We start from the raw sequence: 19,091 nt of genomic DNA, 5'->3' as shown, positions 1-19,091 counted from the left end.
TGTGTGTTATCATGCGTAGAAATGGTGAATTACTGAGATTAGGCACGTTAATAACGTTTTAATGAAGTTGACTACAGTATATTCATATTTGTCAGTGCTTTCATGTCAATTCGGCGGACATAAACATAGATGATCGTGGTGAAGATGATGATTACATTAGGATTAAAATCGGGAGTGAGAGCTGCTGAATTTCCTCCCGTCGGATGTGATATAAAAACAAATCGATTCGTTTTGTAGTTGTAAACTCAAGTGGATGAAACTACATTTATTAGTGCTTTCATGTCAATTCGGCGAACATATGATACATTAAATGATGAGTGAGGATGATGATTAAAAATCGATTGTTTGTGCTGGTCTGCATTTCCTGATGAGAAAACAAACCGGTGCTTTTTGTAGTTGTAGTACACCAACAACATGGATTAAACGTGTGTTTTTTTTACCACAATGTTGGGGAAATTAATGGATAAAATGCACGGATTATTATTATTATTCCCACTCCGATCGGGACACTAGGTCCACCGTTTCCCCGCAGCGAGGCTTCCCCCGTTGACAATTTACGTGGGCTGGGTGCAGTGTCGGACTGGCCATCGGGACGAATCCCGATGGGCCGGTACCGAAGTGGGCCGGTCGGATAAGTAACTAGCACATCCTCCATAGGCGGCGCGTGAGGCTCAGGTTTGAGAAGGCTAAATAACTTCTTTTACCTGACGCTGCCCGCCTCCGGCGTCTATAGAAAAGAGATCAACTCAGTGTGCGGAGTTTAAATCTCTCAAGTCATATTACAGGATAAAGAAAATACAGTTTAAACTGCCGTATGCAGAGAAGACGCCGACGTGTCGCACTTATCATTCATATCACATCATCAATCAGATCATCGATCATATAATATCATAATATATCATATATTTCCTTATCTGAGTCAGCTTCTCCAGCCTCATCTGGCCGTGCAACACTCACAGTGTCACAGACTGGATGCAGAAGTATTATTTAACATATTATGTTGACGAAACACTCGAGACAAATGTAATTAAAGTCAGATCCACTCGTGTCTTAGACGTGAACGCGCTCTCAGCTGGAGAGAGAAACCCTGGCTTGATTTACCGAGTTGATAACCAGCGTCGTAGGACCGCTTAGCGAGATCTCGTTTGTTAGTTTGTTGTTGTTAGTTTGTTTGTTACTCAAACATATCCAGGGTCTGTTGAACTGGCTTCGTAGTACAGGGCACAGGTGGCGAGCAGCGCTAATGTCAAAGACACAGACATTATACATTATATTTGTATTTTACCAGGATGCAGTGACACAAATATTTACATATTTACATTTACTATCTACAGCACCCTGACATCCCCCACTCCCCCCGTTGACAATTTACTAGCGGTACCGAAGTGGGCCGGTCGAGAGTCCCGGGATGATTTGTAGTCCCATTCCACCACTGGCTACATGACCATATGATCGCCCATATTGACGCACCTCATTCCTAAACTTCTAACAGATACAACATAAACCGATCCTTCAGCCTCATATGAGCTCTCAGACACGTTCAACATTAACCTGTCTGAGCTTGCTGCTGTGTGCGCCGTCGTGCGTTTACATCTGACTGTATATATATAAAGGTTTACATGCAGATGCTGGGATCCTGGACGGTGCAGCTGGAGCGCTGTGCCCGCAATGACGTCACCCATCATTTGGCGGGACTTGAAGAATCCGCGAGAAGATCCAGAAAATTGTCAACATTGAAGGCAGATTAATGGTTATCAAAGTACAAATATCCAAAATCAGTTCAGTAACGGTTTTCAAGGGGACAATATGTACTCAAATTGATGGGTTTGGATGATGGGGGAAAACCGTGTCACAGGCTCTTTAATTGGCTTTGAACGCTGATGCCAGTCCTGGCTCCTCGGGCTCCACAATGTCATGTCCAGAACCCAACTAACTTGTTCCTGGGAGTGAGGGACCAAGAAACACTGGGAAACACCAGAGGCTTTGGCTGCAAAGGCCTGGCAAAGAGAAAAGCTTTTATGCCTCGTTGTTATGCAGCAACAGCAGCACTGGATTTTCCTCTCTGAATCCTAGAGAGTTCATTAGTACAAGGGTACATTCATTACATGCTATGGTTTTGAAATGTTCTTAAATACAAAAATAGATAGATAAAACTATTAAGTGGAGTTCTATGGTATCTCTCTGTCTGTCTCTCTTTGTTTCTGGGACAAAATATTGGTTTATGTTTTTCTTCATTCATCCATCCGTCTGGCACTGGCACATACACATTCGGAACACTGTCGATCAGATATTGATGTCACATGGGGAAAGAAGCATATTACCCATGCTCTCTACTACTTCCACACAGAAGTTCAACATTTTGAGAGATAAGCCTGCAATCTTTTCAAAAATTAGATAAGAGGGTTGATATTGATCTCATATCTGTGTATAAGATAACTAGCTGAAATGTTGAGTTTAGCTTAGCATAAAGGCTAGAGGAAAACAGCTTGTTTCAGGTCAAAATCAAACAGCAACTTTAATGCCAAATTAAAATGTTGTATCTCAGCTGTACATGAAAAATTAATAAAAACGTATATTTGTGATTTAATGGGACTTTCATTTGAACTATACTTGACGACAACACTTTGGATTGCTGTGCTTAGGCAATGCACCAGGCTGTTGTTTCCCCATAAATACTTAGGCAGAGTTACTCCCTCTAAAACCACACATTTCTGTGTTTAAATGTTTGTCTTCTGTGCTTGTTTAACAAAATATATGAATCATGTTTTTCGACAGCAACAGATGTTTTTCCCTTCTTTTCAGTCATTTCGCTAAGCTAGGCTAGCCACGTCCTGATTTCAGCTCTGTGTTTAATGCAATTGATTCTCAATCTCACTGCTTGGCCTGAAATGGGATTTCTTTGTTTATGGGGTACAACATGTTTACCCTTTACTTTGTTTCCTTATAGATTAATATACAGTGGGGCAAACAAGTATTTAGTCAGCCACCAATTGTGCAAGTTCTCCCACTTAAAAAGATGAGAGGCCTGTAATTTTCATCATAGGTACACTTCAACTATGAGAGACAGAATGGGGGGAAAGAATCCAGGAAATCACATTGTAGGATTTTTTATGAATTAATTGGTAAATTCCTCGGTAAAATAAGTATTTGGTCACCTACAAACAAACAAGATTTCTGGCTCTCACAGACCTGTAACGTCTTCTTTAAGAGCCTCCTCTGTCCTCCACTTGTTAACTGTATTAATGGCACCGGTTTGAACTTGTTATCAGTATAAAAGACAACTGTCCACAACCTCAAACAGTCACACTCCAAACTCCACTATGGCCAAGACCAAAGAGCTGTCAAAGGACACCAGAAACAAAATTGTAGACCTGCACCAGGCTGGGAAGACTGAATCTGCAATAGGTAAGCAGCTTGGTGTGAAGAAATCAACTGTGGGAGCAATTATTAGAAAATGGAAGACATACAAGACCACTGATAATCTCCCTCGATCTGGGGCTCCACGCAAGATCTCACCCCGTGGGGTCAAAATGATCACAAGAACGGTGAGCAAAAATCCCAGAACCACATGGGGGGACCTAGTCAATGACCTGCAGAGAGCTGGGACCAAAGTAACAAAGGCTACCATCAGTAACACACTACGCCGCCAGGGACTCAAATCCTGCAGTGCCAGACGTGTCCCCCTGCTTAAGCCAGTACATGTCCAGGCCCGTCTGAAGTTTTCTAGAGAGCATTTAGATGATCCAGAAGAGGATTGGGAGAATGTCATATGGTCAGATGAAACCAAAATAGAACTTTTTGGTAAAAACTCAACTAGACGTGTTTGGAGGAGAAAGAATGTTGAGTTGCATCCAAAGAACACCATGCCTACTGTGAAACATGGGGGTGGAAACATCATGCTTTGGGGCTGTTTTTCTGCAAAGGGACCAGGACGACTGATCCGTGTAAAGGAAAGAATGAATGGGGCCATGTATCGTGAGATTTTGAGTGACAACCTCCTTCCATCAGCAAGGGCATTGAAGATTAAACGTGGCTGGGTCTTTCAGCATGACAATGATCCCAAACACACTGCCCGGGCAACGAAGGAGTGGCTTCGTAAGAAGCATTTCAAGGTCCTGGAGTGGCCTAGCCAGTCTCCAGATCTCAACCCCATAGAAAATCTTTGGAGGAAGTTGAAAGTCTGTGTTGCCCAGCAACAGCCCCAAAACATCACTGCTCTAGAGGAGATCTGCATGGAGGAATGGGCCAAAATACCAGCAACAGTGTGTGAAAACCTTGTGAAGACTTACAGAAAACGTTTGACCTCTGTCATTGCCAACAAAGGGTATATAACAAAGTATTGAGATTAACTTTTGTTATTTACCAAATAGTTATTTTCCACCATAATTTGCAAATAAATTCTTTAAAAATCAGACAATGTGATTTTCTGGATTTTTTTTTCTCATTTTGTCTCTCATAGTTGAGGTATACCTAGGATGAAAATTACAGGCCTCTCATCTTTTTAAGTGGGAGAACTTGCACAATTGGTGGCTGACTAAATACTTTTTTGCCCCACTGTATATGTTTTTTGTTTCTTATGCTCAAAATGTAATCTCTAAAAACAGATGTCTAAAGATGAATGCACAATCTGAAGGCAATAGGAACAGATTTTGTTTACATGTTTATGCTTTGTAGAATTGATCAACCATCGGTGAGCAAGATTTAGTAGAATACAGGTTAAAGGTCTGGATGGAGGCAAAATGAATTGGCTGGAATGCAATCTTGGAACCCATTGGTTATTGTCCAACATTAGTTTTTATCATCCTTAAAATAGCTATAAAAGGTGTCTAGTTTCCAACCATCTGGTTGATGTTGTTTCTCGACTTCAACTCCATCTTTGCGTCTCAAGTTGCTTGTCAACCTAAATAATGACCTGCACATATAAAAGGAATTATTCTACCATGAAGCCAACGGCTACACTTAAACCCCTAAATGATGTCTTCCAATTGCCCCCCTGACAGCCAAGGGGTTTTGAGATTCCATTCTTCATCGTTATTCTTTCTCTTTCTTGTTCACCTTATGCTTTGTCTCTTGTGGACATCTATTTTGGACACACAAAGAATCACTGACATTTCCCCCATCTCTTTCTCTTCCCTCTCCTCCCCCAACTCATTCAGATCCATGGCTGTATATTTGGCCTTTGTAGAGACAGCCTCGCTCCTGGAGGATTCTCTTGGAATCAATTTACCCTGCCAGTGCCAAGCCAGTGATCAACAATTTACAAGCCATCAACTGCTGGGCTGCTGCTTAACAGGTATATTAGGTGTCTGACATGACAGAGCATTTACAGCAGGTATAGTCTCTGCTTTAAACACTAAATGTCTGGAATACCTTTAGTATTATGTCTGCACCATTACATATTATCCACAGCAGTTTCATTTACCCTGCAGTCCCTTTCTTGTTTGCTGACATGCTTCCTTTTGGGACCCGAGTAGATTTAATCGATAAGGATTTACACTGTAACACAAATGTGCTGCGGCAAACTGTTCAGAGCTCTAAGCCTGGATCTTGTAATGAAAAAAATATTGGGTTGATAAGCCAAAGTTCTTTGCATGTCTGAAGTTTGTTTGCAACTTAGAATCATACTCAAACTGTCAACATCATTGGGACAGAAAGATGAAGGCTAAATAAGTAATATAAAACACCTACAGCATGGATATATTTGTAGCAGACATGCAAACCCCATTACAGAGAATATCACAAGCCATTGCTTTCTTCTGTTGAACATTGCAGTATACAATTTAAAAACCCCTAGCTCTGTACTGCTGTATCCATGGAGATTAATGACATTCATTATGGCTCTCTCCAGCGCTCTCTTTGTCGACCCTCTAAGCGTGAGTAGAAAGAGAAAGCGAGAATGAGAGGGTGGAAGAAGAAAAAGAAAAAAAACAAAGGAAGAAATGGGAGAGACAGTCAGGCGGTTCAACAGACAGACAGGCAGATAGGAACGTGTTGGTTGCCATGCGACGGCCATATAGAGCGGTGATGGCTGTGGTAATGCTACCTGGCATTCTGTTCAGTGATTTAATCAACTCGCCGGGCCGGCCATAAATCATCATCAGGCTGAGTTACAGAAGCTTAAAGGCGAAACACAGACAAACACCACAACTCACATCACCGCTGCTGAAGGGAACGCTTGCTGCTTTGACTTCTGTGTAACTTTAAGTGGTAGCTGCTCAAGATGTGTGTGCATTGGCTAGTCCAGTATTCAAACCATCCTTGAAATTGTTTTCTGAGAATTCAGTATGTCTGGACTGGGTTTATATATGCTCGTCGTTCTTTTGTCATGTCGTGACAATAACTCTTTATTCGTATTTTCCAGAGAGAAAAAACACTTTGGCCAGGATGTGGTCGTTTAAATTTAGCACCTTTTATATTTGGGTAACAGTCTCACTCCCTGAACGTCCAGGAGCAACGCTTGATCAGGGTCCTTTGGAGTGCAGTTGTGACGCACCGAGTCCCCTTCATCGTCATAAACGAACGCAAAGAGATTTCAACTGATTGCAATGTATTCCCATCGGCGGCGGTATTTGACGCTCAGGGAAGCACCACATCGGTCCATGACGACGGCATTTAAAAGGCAATGTGAACGTCCATTCCCATTGGATAACGGATTCTCTTTGCTGTCGATTGATTTTACAGTGATATATGCACTACTCATCAACTCAAAAACACCAGATTATCCTTGTTAATTACACAACATTGATTGGTTTAAATTGTGTACAATGCTTTTGTATTTTTCCCCTTCGATTTGGAGAAACAAATATTTTTTCGGAGTTCAGGATGGCAGAAGACACTACACTACCTAGAATCCTCAGCTATCGTTTGGGACTAAACCATGTGCTTTGCTTCACAAACCCCATGATTAGTCCTCAAGCTCTGTGATTGGAGTGGCAGTGCGCGAAGTTTAGACGGAGCGACAAACAGCACTTTGAAATGGAATGAATCCCATCGATGGCACACTAACCAAAACAGGAATCAAACATGTGCTACCCCCCCCCCCCCCTTAGGTCACAGGCTCCTCCAACAGTGCAACACAATAAAACAGATACACAGAAAAAATAGTGCAAGTAAATACAAAAAGAAAAATAGTAAAATAGTAAAAAGTGAAATAGTGCAATAAGAGTCTATATACAACTTGTATATATACTCTTATTGCACTATTTCACTTTTTACTATTTTACTATTATATGTATAATACAAGTGATTGGAATATGATATATTTGAGAAATAATTTCTAAGTAGCAGCCAGATGAATGTTATGGATGTTGTTTCAAAGTTCAGGTGTTTAATAGTCTTATCTTATCTTGTGGGTTAAAGCTGTCCCTGAGTCTGGTGGTTTTTGTCCGGATGCTGCGGTACCGCCTGCCAGACAACAGCAGTCAGAACAGTTTGTGGCTGGGGTGATGGGGGTCTTTTTATAATCCTGAGGGCTTTCTTTAAGATTAACCTGGTATTTTTACTACTGTAGGAGCCATTTCCTTAGATTATAGTATTTTATCTGGACTGATAGCCAATCTGTGCTCAAATACATTGCAAACCAAAACACAAGGTTTCACACATTTGTTGCAAACAGGATCTCCATCATCAGGGAGTCCACAGAGATAACCCAATGGCACTATGTGAACACAAAGATCAATCCTGCTGATATCACCTAGAGGACAAAAGGCTGACACATTTATGGAGAACAGAACATGGATCCATGGCCCAGAAATGCTCTGGAAATCAGAAAAGGACTGGCTGCTGTTTCCCCTGGAATCCATCTCTCTCTCCTGCGATGATTTAGAGGTCAAAAGAAATGCTATTATCAACACAGTTATAGTCACAGAAAATCCTACAGGCCAGCTACTCGTGCATTTCTCCAGCTGGAGAAAACTGAAAGTTGCAGTAGCATGGATCCTGAAGTTCAAAGAAGGCTTGAAACGGCTCGTTCAAAGGAGAAAAGAGCTTATTTCCACTTTAAATGACTCCAACACCGATGCTCAAAACAAAAGCAATGTTGAGCAGAAAATAGAAAACATGAAGGCAAGGCAAGGCAAGGCAAGGCAAGGCAAGGCAAGGCAAAGCAAAATAGTTCAATAGTTCAATTAAAAGCAGCGACAAAAATAAAAGTCCTCAGCCTGGATTTAAAAGTAGTCAGAGTTGCAGCGGACCTGCAGGTTTCTGGGAGTTTGTTCCAGATATTTGGAGCATAATAACTGAACGCTGCTTTACCATGTTTAGTTCTGACTCTGGGGACAGAAATCTGACCAGTCCCTGAAGACCTGAGAGATCTGGATGGTTCATAATTTAGCAGGAGGTCAGAAATTTAATTTGGGCCTAAACCATTCAGTGCTTTATAAACCAGCAGCAGTATTTTGAAATATATTCTTTGACACACAGGAAGCCAGTGTAAAGACTTCAGAGCAGGAGTGATGTGATCCACTTTCTTAGTGTTAGTGAGGACTCGAGCAGCGGCGTTCTGAATCAGCTGCAGCTTCCTAATAGATTTTTTAGTGAGACCTGTGAAGACACCATTGCAGTAGTCGAGTCTACTGAAGTTAAAAGCATGGACAAGTTTTTCCAAATCCTGCTATGACATTAGTCTTTTAATCCTAGATATATTCTTTAGGTGATAGTAGTCCATGACTACACCTAGATTTCTGGCTTTATCTGTTGGTTTGAACATTGCAGACAGAAGCTCAGCGCTCACTTTTATACATTCTGACTTTGCTCCAAAAACCATTTCAAACCGGAGAGACGTGATGTAAGAATTACATATTTATTGTTTACACGTCATATGAATGAAATGATTGCCATGATAATACAACAGGAGAATGTAATGGTGTTTGGCGATTAGGCCCTGGTTTGCAGGATAATCATTCAGGAGGGAAAGCACCGCTCCGATGAAATCCCCGGGGTCTCGACACTGGTGGTGGTGCTGAGTAGGTGAGACCGGTCTGAAGAAGGAAGGTTTAGCTTTGTCCTGGAGGAGACTGGAGGCGAGAGGGGTGGAGGCGGGTTGCGGTCATCTGCAAATGACAACTGACAGGGAGGAAGAGCAGGCATTTAAGGAATTTAGCATGTGCAGCTATTGGCTGCTGAGGGGTGACGCCCTCATATTTAATGAGGGGGGAAGGGAGCCATCGAGTGACGTGTAAGTGACTCGTGTTAGGTCTTCCTTATTGAACTTGCGCTAAGCTTCATTACCTCAGTTTTATCTTTGTTTAATTGGAGAAAGTTCTGACACATCCAGTCATTGATTTGTTCAATGCACTTACTCAGTGTTTGAATTGGAGCATAGTCTGGTGAAATTGTTACGTAGATTTGTGTGTCATCTGCATAGCTATGGTAACTTATTTTGTTGTTTTTCATTATCTGAGCCAGTGGTAGCATGTAGATGTTAAAGAGAAGAGGCCCCAAGATGGAGCCTTGAGGAACCCCACATGTCATATTTCTCAACTCAGATGTGTATGTACCTATAGAAACAAAATTGTTTCTGTCCTTTAGGTAGGATTCAAACCAATTTAGAACTGTTTCCGAAAGTCCCACCCATTTTTCCAGTCGGTCTAGTAATATGCTGTGGTCAACAGTGTCAAACGCAGCACTGAGATCTAATAATACTAACACTGAAGTTCTGCCACTGTCTGTGTTTATGTGGATGTCATTAAAGACCTTTACAAGAGCAGTCTCAGTGCTGTGGTTTGGACGAAAGCCTGACTGGAACACATCGAAACAGTTATTTAAATGCAAGAAATTACTCAACTGTTGAAAAACCACTTTTTCAATGATCTTACCTAGAAATGGGAGGTTTGATATGGGCCTGTAATTGTTCATTACTGAAGCATCTAGATTATTCTTTTTTAAGAGCGGTTTAATGACTGCAGTTTTCAGGGCCTGTGGAAAAATACCTGAGTGAAGAGATGTGTTTACTATATGAAGTAGATCTGAGGCCATACAAGGCAAAACATCTTTGAAAAATCCTGTTGGAATAATATCAAGGCAGCAGGAGGAGGATTTCAGAAGTTGTATTATGTCCTCTAGGTTTTTATCATTAATCTGATAGAAGTGATGTGCACTTTTCAGTGCACATCACGCTCTGCGCTCCGACAGGGAGCTCTGCTCTGAACACCTGAACGGCCCGTTCTAACAGCTGTTCACCAGCGGTCCAGTCTGTGCCACAGTGACTCCGGACCGCACAGTTAATATTAACGAACGCACCCGTAGGTAATGTGGCTGCTGAAGCTAGACCATCATCGCGGAGCAGCAGAGCCGACAGGCAGGAAGACTCGAGCACACAGCTCGCGCTGAATTATAATATATAAAAAAAGAACACCATGCGTGTCATGATGGCACATAACAGCTCGCGGCCGCAGATTACTCCGGGTCCCAGACCTCCCCCATACCCCAAAAATATTTGTATTGCAGATCTACATGAATCACACAAACGACCTATTTTGGATTCAAAACGGCGAATTTTGCCGCAAGGTGAGTGATTCTCATGCCTGAACATAACAGAAATAATATCGATAGCAGCGTCCCTAGCAACCACCTTGGTAACAATGAAAACGTTCTATGGATGCAATTTCCTGAAGTAATCTTCGTAATAACTAGCAAACTAAAGATCATGTACATCCACTGCACACATAATCTGAAATAACACCGAGAATAAAACGAAATTCGGCCATGTTTTTTTTTTCTGCAGGGAGAAATTTGAAGATCACTGACATAGACGCCAGCAATTGGAATGAATGGTGAAAAAAAACGGGGTTTGTCAAACAGAGCACATGGTGTAGTCCAAACGATAGCTGGGGATTCTGGGTAGTGTAGTGTCTTCTGCCATCCTTTACTCCGAAAAAATATTTGTTTCTCCGAATCGAAGGGGAAAAATACAAAAGCATTGCACACAATTTAAACCAATCAATGTTGTGTAATTAACAAGGATAATCTGGTGTTTTTTAGTCGATGAGTAGTGCAGATATCACTGTAAAATCAATCGACAGTAAGGGGAATACTTACTTCCGGGTGTACAATTCTCCGTTATCCAATGAGAATGGACGCTTACATTGCCTTTAAGGGCAGCCGACACAAACGAATGCCGTGCTTCCATGAGTGTCAAATCCCGCCGCAGATGGGAATACATTGCAATCAGTTGAAAGCTATTTGCGTCCCTTTATGAAGCTGAAGGAGCCTAGGAGCGTCACAACTGCACGCCACGGACACTGACCAAACGTCGCTCCTGGACGATTATGGAATGAGAGTGTGTTGGAAGGCCACACTGGGTCGACAGACCATTACTCTGGAAGATCTTGAGAAAGCAGAAAACTCCATAATATGCCAAACCCAAAGACAGTATTTTCCAGAGGAAATGACAGCACTGCAAACAACAAAACGTGGTGTCAAAAGGACAAGCAGCCTCTACATGCTTGATCCAGTGTTAAAGGATGGAGTGCTAAGAGTGGGAGGACGCCTGAGGAGGGCAGCTATGCCAGAAGAAACTAAGTTCCCTGTCATACTGCCTAAAAACTGTCATGTGTCAACTCTCATATTAAGGCACATGCATGAAAGAACTGGACATGGAGGAAGAAACCACATCCTCTCTGAAGTTAGGAAGAGGTATTGGATAATCAAAGCCAACTCTGCTGTAAGAAAAATATTGGGAGATTGTGTTTTGTGCAGACGACAAAGAGCCAAAGTTGGAGAGCAGGAGATGGCTGACTTGCCACAGGAAAGGCTTGAGCCAGACATGCCTCCATTTACCAATGTTGGTGTGGACTACTTTGGCCCTATTCAAGTCAAAAGAGGACGTACCACATTAAAGAGGTACGGAGTGCTGTTCACATGCATGACAAGCAGAGCTGTGCATATTGAGGTCGCCAGCTCACTAGATACAGACTCATGTATCGACGCTTTGAGAAGATTTATATGCAGAAGAGGTCAAGTGAAACATATAAGATCTGACAATGGGACCAATTTAGTTGGAGCTCAGAGAGAGTTAAAGCAAGCCCTCTCCATTCTGAACCAGCACAGAATTCAGGAAACTCTGCTGCAAAAGGGCATAAAGTGGAGTTTCAACCCCCCAGGAGCATCCCACCATGGAGGAGTTTGGGAGCGTCTGATAAAGTCTGTGAGGCAGGTTCTCTATTCTGTTTTGAAGCAGCAGACTTTGGATGAAGAAGGGCTACAAACCCTTTTATGTGAGGTAGAGGCCATTTTGAACAGTCGACCAATCACAACAGTCTCAAATGACACTCAAGACCTGGAGCCTCTAACCCCAAATCATATCTTGCTCTTAAAAACCAAGCCAATTCTGTCGCCTGGAGTTTTTGACAAGAAGGACCTGTACGTAAGACGCTGATGGAAACAGGTGCAATACATGGCAGACTTATTCTGGAAACGCTGGTGCCGGGAATAATTACCCCTCATGTAGAAAGACAGAAATGGTGCAAGGAGAAGAGAAGCTTTAAACCCGGAGATGTAGTAATGGTAGTTGACCCTACTACTCCCCGTAGCTCTTGGATCCTGGGAAGAGTGCTAGAAGCTATGGCAGACACTAAAGGACTGGTTCGAGCTGTCAAAGTTAAAACACAGACCAGCGTGCTGGAGAGGCCAATCACCAAGATCTGTCTGCTGTTAGAATGTGAAGAGTGACGGCAGCAAAGAGTCTTCTTCCGCTGATGGCACGATGATATCATGTAGACAGGATGAGTAACACCACACAACTCATATTGATAGATTACTGGATTCATGAAATGAATAGCAGTCCTGACTGTATAGGCTCCTTTTTTTTGTATATTTGATAATTGTTTTTGTGGTACTCCAAAATATAATTAGAGGCCGGTTATGTAGGAGCCATTTCCTTAGATTATAATATCTTATCTTTTTAGAGTATAACCTGAGATTCTGTGGTGTATATTATTTATTTATTATTTGAGTGCGTTACTCTGCAGGTCGAGATGCTGCAGCATAAAAGGAGAGGTGCTGCGTCACAGCTTGGTTCTTCTGCCTTTAACATTGAAATATCAGTTTATATGACAAATAGTTTGTTTAAAAACGTTTATTTATTTTTGCCTTTTTTGGAATAAACTATCTTACTTTTCAATCGCATCTGGACATTTATATTTTTTCTCTCAAACTACAAGCGTTTTATTCGTCGGTCAGCCCCACAAGTGAGCCACAAACAAAGGACAAAAAACAAATGGATATCGTGGTCACGACAACTACACTACATTTATTTTAGTTACTTTACAGATTTGGATTAATGATGTGAAATATAAACAACCCTTAAATCAGACTTTAGTTACACCTGAGTAAAATTCAGTGAAAGTGATTGTCAAGTGCAAACAATCAAGCGAGATATTTGATAGTTGGTGCTTGAGAAGACAAAATATATCTGCAGATCCCTATAAAGCATATTCATTACTCGTTATTCTCTAATCGTTCATCAAAAACTGTATATAATGGCTATTTTGCACATCCCTTTCAAGATGTCAAGATTTTCAAAGGTTTATTGACATATCATATACACAACTACGGTGTAGTTATGCAATGATGACAAACTTGGGTCATAGGTTCCTCAACAAGACATCTATCAATATGTGTGCACCTCCACCATTAAACTGTCATATTCTGCACATTTCTTATTCTATCTACATACATCTTACAAGAGTATAATAAATATATATAATATTGGTTAAAACAAGTGCTTCAACATAGTTAACATAGCAGGAAAATTGATTGTCAAGTCCCAAAACAAACCATGCAATATATTAAAACGTTAAGTACTTTGTCAGGCTTAAAATGTATCTGATACCCCCAAAGCTTTTTGCTTACATGTATTTAAAAGAAGACCTTAACCAAAAGTATTATTTAATGTTTTAATAAAGCCTAATTAGTTTGTCTGTTTTGCACATCCTCCTATTAATATCTTTGTACATCTTTGTAAACTGTTTTATTCTAGATATCATTTACAGTATCTTCTTGATATTTTCTATTCTATATTTCTATCATTGACCTTCTACTTTCCTCCTATTTTGTATGTACTTCATGAATTATAATACATTCAAGAGTGCTTTACAAAAGTGAAAGACATTAAGAAAAAGGCATTTTAAACAGTCATTAAAAAGCAACACAATCTACCTGCATTGTAATTACTCTAAACGTCTAATAACGTGCTTTAACCAGTAGGTGGTTTGGGTTAAAAAGCTGTCAAGTTTACAGTGTTTTTTTTTTTTTAATGTTTTAATGCAGCGGTCCATCCAACACCAAGGCTGACTGTTTATTAATGGACGGATTGGACAAAAAGATCTACATTAGTCGGCTGCAGTAGAAAATACAGCTTCTCCAGACATGGACGTTATAAGGCCATGCAGGTACAAATGAACGATTCTGGCACAATCACCTTTTTCAGTTTTAAGAAAACAAAATAGTCAACAAATGTCACAAGTAATGATATTCACAATCTTACTGAGAGTAAGAAGATTTAATGACCAAGCATAATCTATTTCCCAAAATGTTGAAATTCTAGGGCTATATAAATAAACATTGATTGATTGATTGATTGATTGATTGATTGATTGATTGATTGATTGATTGATTGATTGATTGATTGATTGTTTTATTTGTTAAGGTCGTTACTGTAAGCATTGCTGCAGTATTGCAATATTTGTATTGGTATTTCGTTTTTTCAGCATAAGACATTGTACATAAGACATTGTATTATATCCCATAAAGGAAAATCAAAAACAAAATAATACAAGAAAATACAACAAAGAAAGAAAAAATAATAAAAAGAAAGACATATATACACACATATATATATATATATATATATATACATACACATACACGCAAGTGGACATGTGGTAAATATTGTAATTTAAACATTGCAAGTTACAAGGCCGGTAGACAAGCAGCCATATCACATCCAACCATTATAGAGGACAAGGTCAATTAGGAGGCACATTTATTTCCAGAAACTCCAAGAATTCCCCCCATATTTGATGGAACACCTCAGGCTTTCCCTTTATGGCAAATGTCAATTTTTCTAAGGCTAGACAATGAGAGAGATTTTTTAACCAGTGATTGATCGAGGGGTTTTCTGGGTTTTTCCAAAAGACAGCTATTGTGTGTTTAGCTTGGAGAAGAGAAAAGACTACAAGTCTTTTCTTAGTGATATTAAGTCTGGGAGATAGAGGGAAAACCCGAAGAATACAGAGTTTTGGGCATTCTGGTAATGTGGCGGAAATTATTTTTGATAATGTGCCCAGAACATCTTTCCAAAATGATTTAATATTTGGGCAGTCCCATAAGCAGTGGAACAATGTTCCCTTATCATTATCACACTTTACACATTGATCTGTAATATTTGCATCAAAATGGTGTAGTAGGGATGGAGTTATATAGGTACGCATAATCCATTTGTACTGTAGGAGTCTAAACCTTGTGTTAATAGTTTGAACCTGGGCTTTGTGGCATATCTGCCCCCATTCCTCAATTGTTACCTCTGCATTCAAATCAGTAGACCAAGCAAGTATTTTATTCTCTGAGGACTCTCCGGATTCAGTTTTGCAAAGGTCATAGATCAAAGACACCTGTCCATGACCAGAGGAGTGATGTACTATAATTGTTTCCAGCTTTGACAGAGGTGGACATAATAGTGAGTGATCTTGTGCCTTAGATATATAACTCCTTAGCTGCAGATACTTAAAGAAATGTGTTGAGGGAATATGATGTTTATTTCTTAGCATCTCAAAGGTCATCAATTTGTTGTCATAGATCACTGATCTTATTGATGCCTCTGTTGGCCCACATTAAACCCTGAGTCATATGTTCCTGGTATAAATCTTCTATTACCCCATACAGGAGTAAAAGAGGATATCTGTGACTTTAAACCTAAGTGGCTTTGAACCAGACATCAATTGTGTTCCTGACAAAAGGGTTTTTTGTATTTTTTTTAAGCTGTTTTGGAGAGTCAGAGAACAAATACAAATTCAGTGGTAGTGGAGTTGTTGTATAACGTTCAATTTCAACCCATGGTATGGGGGTTCCGTCCAAGAACCAACACATTGCTGCTCTTATTTGGGCTTCCCAGTAATACCAGAACAGATTGGGTACCTGGAGTCCTCCTCTCTCATAAGGTAGATATAAAAGGGATAGCCGTAACCTTGGTCTCTGATCGTTCCAGATAAAATGTGTAAAGATTTTCTTCATTTTGGGAACAAATGAGGATGGTGGGTGCAATGGCAGGGATTGAAATAGATACAGAAATGTAGGTAGGACATTCATCTTGATAATATTGATGCGTCCGATTAGGGATAGAGGGAATGATGTCCACCTGTTAATAGAATCTGTCACAGAAGCTATTATGGGGTCATAGTTTGTTGGAACAAGGTCTTCTATTTCAGTTGTAATCTGTATTCCTAAATATTTAAAGCCTTCCAGGGAAAGTTTACAGTGTTAACAAAATAATATATACTGCTGTTTCCGGTTTAGTTTACGACGGATATATTTTGTTATTGTTTTGATATTTGTAACACAAAAGCGATGGAAAAAACCCACAGCAACACAGAAAAGATGGTCTTAACATGACCCAGCGGTCTAGTAGTTAATAAAAAACAATAATATCAAAACAAAATATTACTACTAACTTTATTGTGAAATTAAAACCGAGAGGTACTGTAAAAGAATAGTTTCCGATCTATTCTGACGCCCGATCTCTGTAGATAAATAAAGAACTACGACAGATGTGTAATATTTAATGCAGCCGAACCATTTATTACAATGCATTCATGTGATGACTTTCAAAGAGTAAAGCAAGCGCTAGCTGAATAAAGTATGATTTTATCTTTTACGTAACGTTTTTTTTCATATGGAATGCAGTTGGAGGTCAACCAATCACAGAGCTTGAGGACTAATTAAGGGGTTTGTGAAGCAAAGCACATGGGCTGCATCTCAGGTCGATTATTTTTATTTCCTCGCTCGTCGGTCCTCGGTATCACCGGAAGTTGATTTGTCTGCACCATCTTGAGTAGCGTCCCATGGCGCTTATTTCTGCCGGTGGACCGAGTATCGAGGAGCGATAATCGAGGAACCACCAGACCATCCTCAGATACTCGCCCCGCCCCCTCACTGTGTATCGCTCACTGATTGGACGATGCAGCGCATGCACGGCGCATACATATATATATACATATACATACATTAGGGGTGTAACGGTTCACAAACATTTCGGTTTGTTGCGTACCTCGGTTTTTAGGTCACGGTTCGGTTCGGTACGTTTTCGGTACAGCAGAAAAAATTATCACAAAACATATTTAAAATTTTTTTAATTATTATTAAACTGTGAATAATGTATTCACTCAAATAATTAGTTTTGGGTTTTTAATTATTATTAAACTATGAATATTCACTCAAATAAATACAAAATATAATAAAATAAACATTAAGGTGCAGCTTTTCGATGAACTGAAATAATCTGTATTTGAACAATGTCTCCTGCTGTGGAGAACACCCTCTCGCTAGGGACAGAGGTAGCAGATACAGCCAGGTAGCGCTTTGCTAACATGGCAACATAAGGATAGTTGGCGTTTGTAATAGCTTTGGCTTGGTCTGAACTTTTTGCGAGTGGTGGAGGCTTAAATGCTAGTGGGAGTTGGGTTTGCACTTCAGTCTTTTTTCTTTTGGTACCGGTGATATTCACGTTCGGGTGATGCCTTTTCAAATGAGTGTGCAAGTTTGATGTATTGCCAGCCGCGTAACCAATTTTAGTTGAACATTGCCGACAAACAGCTTTGGTTGGGTCCACCTGTCTTTGTCCGTCATCCTTGTACGTAACTGCGAAACCAAAATGTTCCCAAACCGGAGACTTCAATGATGCTGGAGGATTTTCGAGCTCAACTTTATCTGCGTTCGCCATTTCGACAGTTCCTCAAATTACTGACTAAATTTGAACGCATCCCTCTGACCAGTTCTCATAGTAGGCCTATGCCTCTCGTCCAATGAAATGACTTGCTCGCTCTATGACGCGTTGAACACAATGTGAGCAAATTACTCTGAATGCTGCGACGCAGCACCTGAGATTACTTCCAAGAAGTGTTTTTTACGTTTAACGTTATATTTGTTCGGTACACACGTGTACCGAACCGAAGGACCGGTTACACCCCTAACATACATACATATATATACATATATATATATATATACGTATATATATATATATATCTTTACTCTCGTTCTTTGTGACAGCACTGTCATTGGAGGCAGTCGCAATTTCTACAGGCTCGCACTACCTGTTAGCATCTGGCATCTGTTAGCATCTAGCTCTCCTGCTTACAAACTTTTAGCCATCCCTGCTTATACAAGTAGTAGTTTTAGTTGTCTGCGATCTGCGGAGGCCTACTCCCACCTGTCGAGTACGGCTGTACTGAGGTGTTTTTCCTCCGGAGACGGAGCGAAGAGACGGAGCGGCTCCACCTGTTGCTGCCTGCGATCTGTGGTCTACGGAGGCCTGCTCCCACCTGTAGGATACGGCTGTACTGGAGAGGTTTTTACCCCGGAGTCGTCGCAGAGAGACGGAGTGGATCCACGCTTCGGGCTTGGCCTGCTTCCACCGGGTGTGTGCTGCTGTGCGGAGGAGGAGTTTACCACGGCTGGGGCCTGCTTTCCACCTGTCCTGGTTCTGCTGTTGCAGAGGCCTGCTTTCACCCCGGGGATACCACGGAGGGACCGGAGCGCTTCCACACTGCTGTTTTCGCCTGTCCTTTACTGCTGTGCTGATTTTGCTCCAGGAACATCGCGGATACTGTGTGCTGGTCTGGGAAAATGGCCCATATCGGGATTCTGCTGTGCCTGTTAACTGTCTTGGACTATGAGAAGATCTCTAGTCATTCTGAGAAGTCTACTGGATTCAGGTCTGTTCTGCCACCCGCAGTGGGCATCCCCTGCAAAGGTTCGGATGTGTTGCACAAACAATTACCGGTTGCCTTGTCACAAACAATCTGCTCGACAAAATATGTTTGTCTTTTTTGTTTTCCTGCGATGATGGTTCTTCAGGACTGCTTCTTAAGCTCTAA

The sequence above is a fragment of the Pseudochaenichthys georgianus genome, chromosome 7, assembly GCF_902827115.2.
Source record: "Pseudochaenichthys georgianus chromosome 7, fPseGeo1.2, whole genome shotgun sequence".
NCBI lineage: Eukaryota > Metazoa > Chordata > Actinopteri > Perciformes > Channichthyidae > Pseudochaenichthys > Pseudochaenichthys georgianus.
This window is presented reverse-complemented; position numbering follows the sequence as displayed.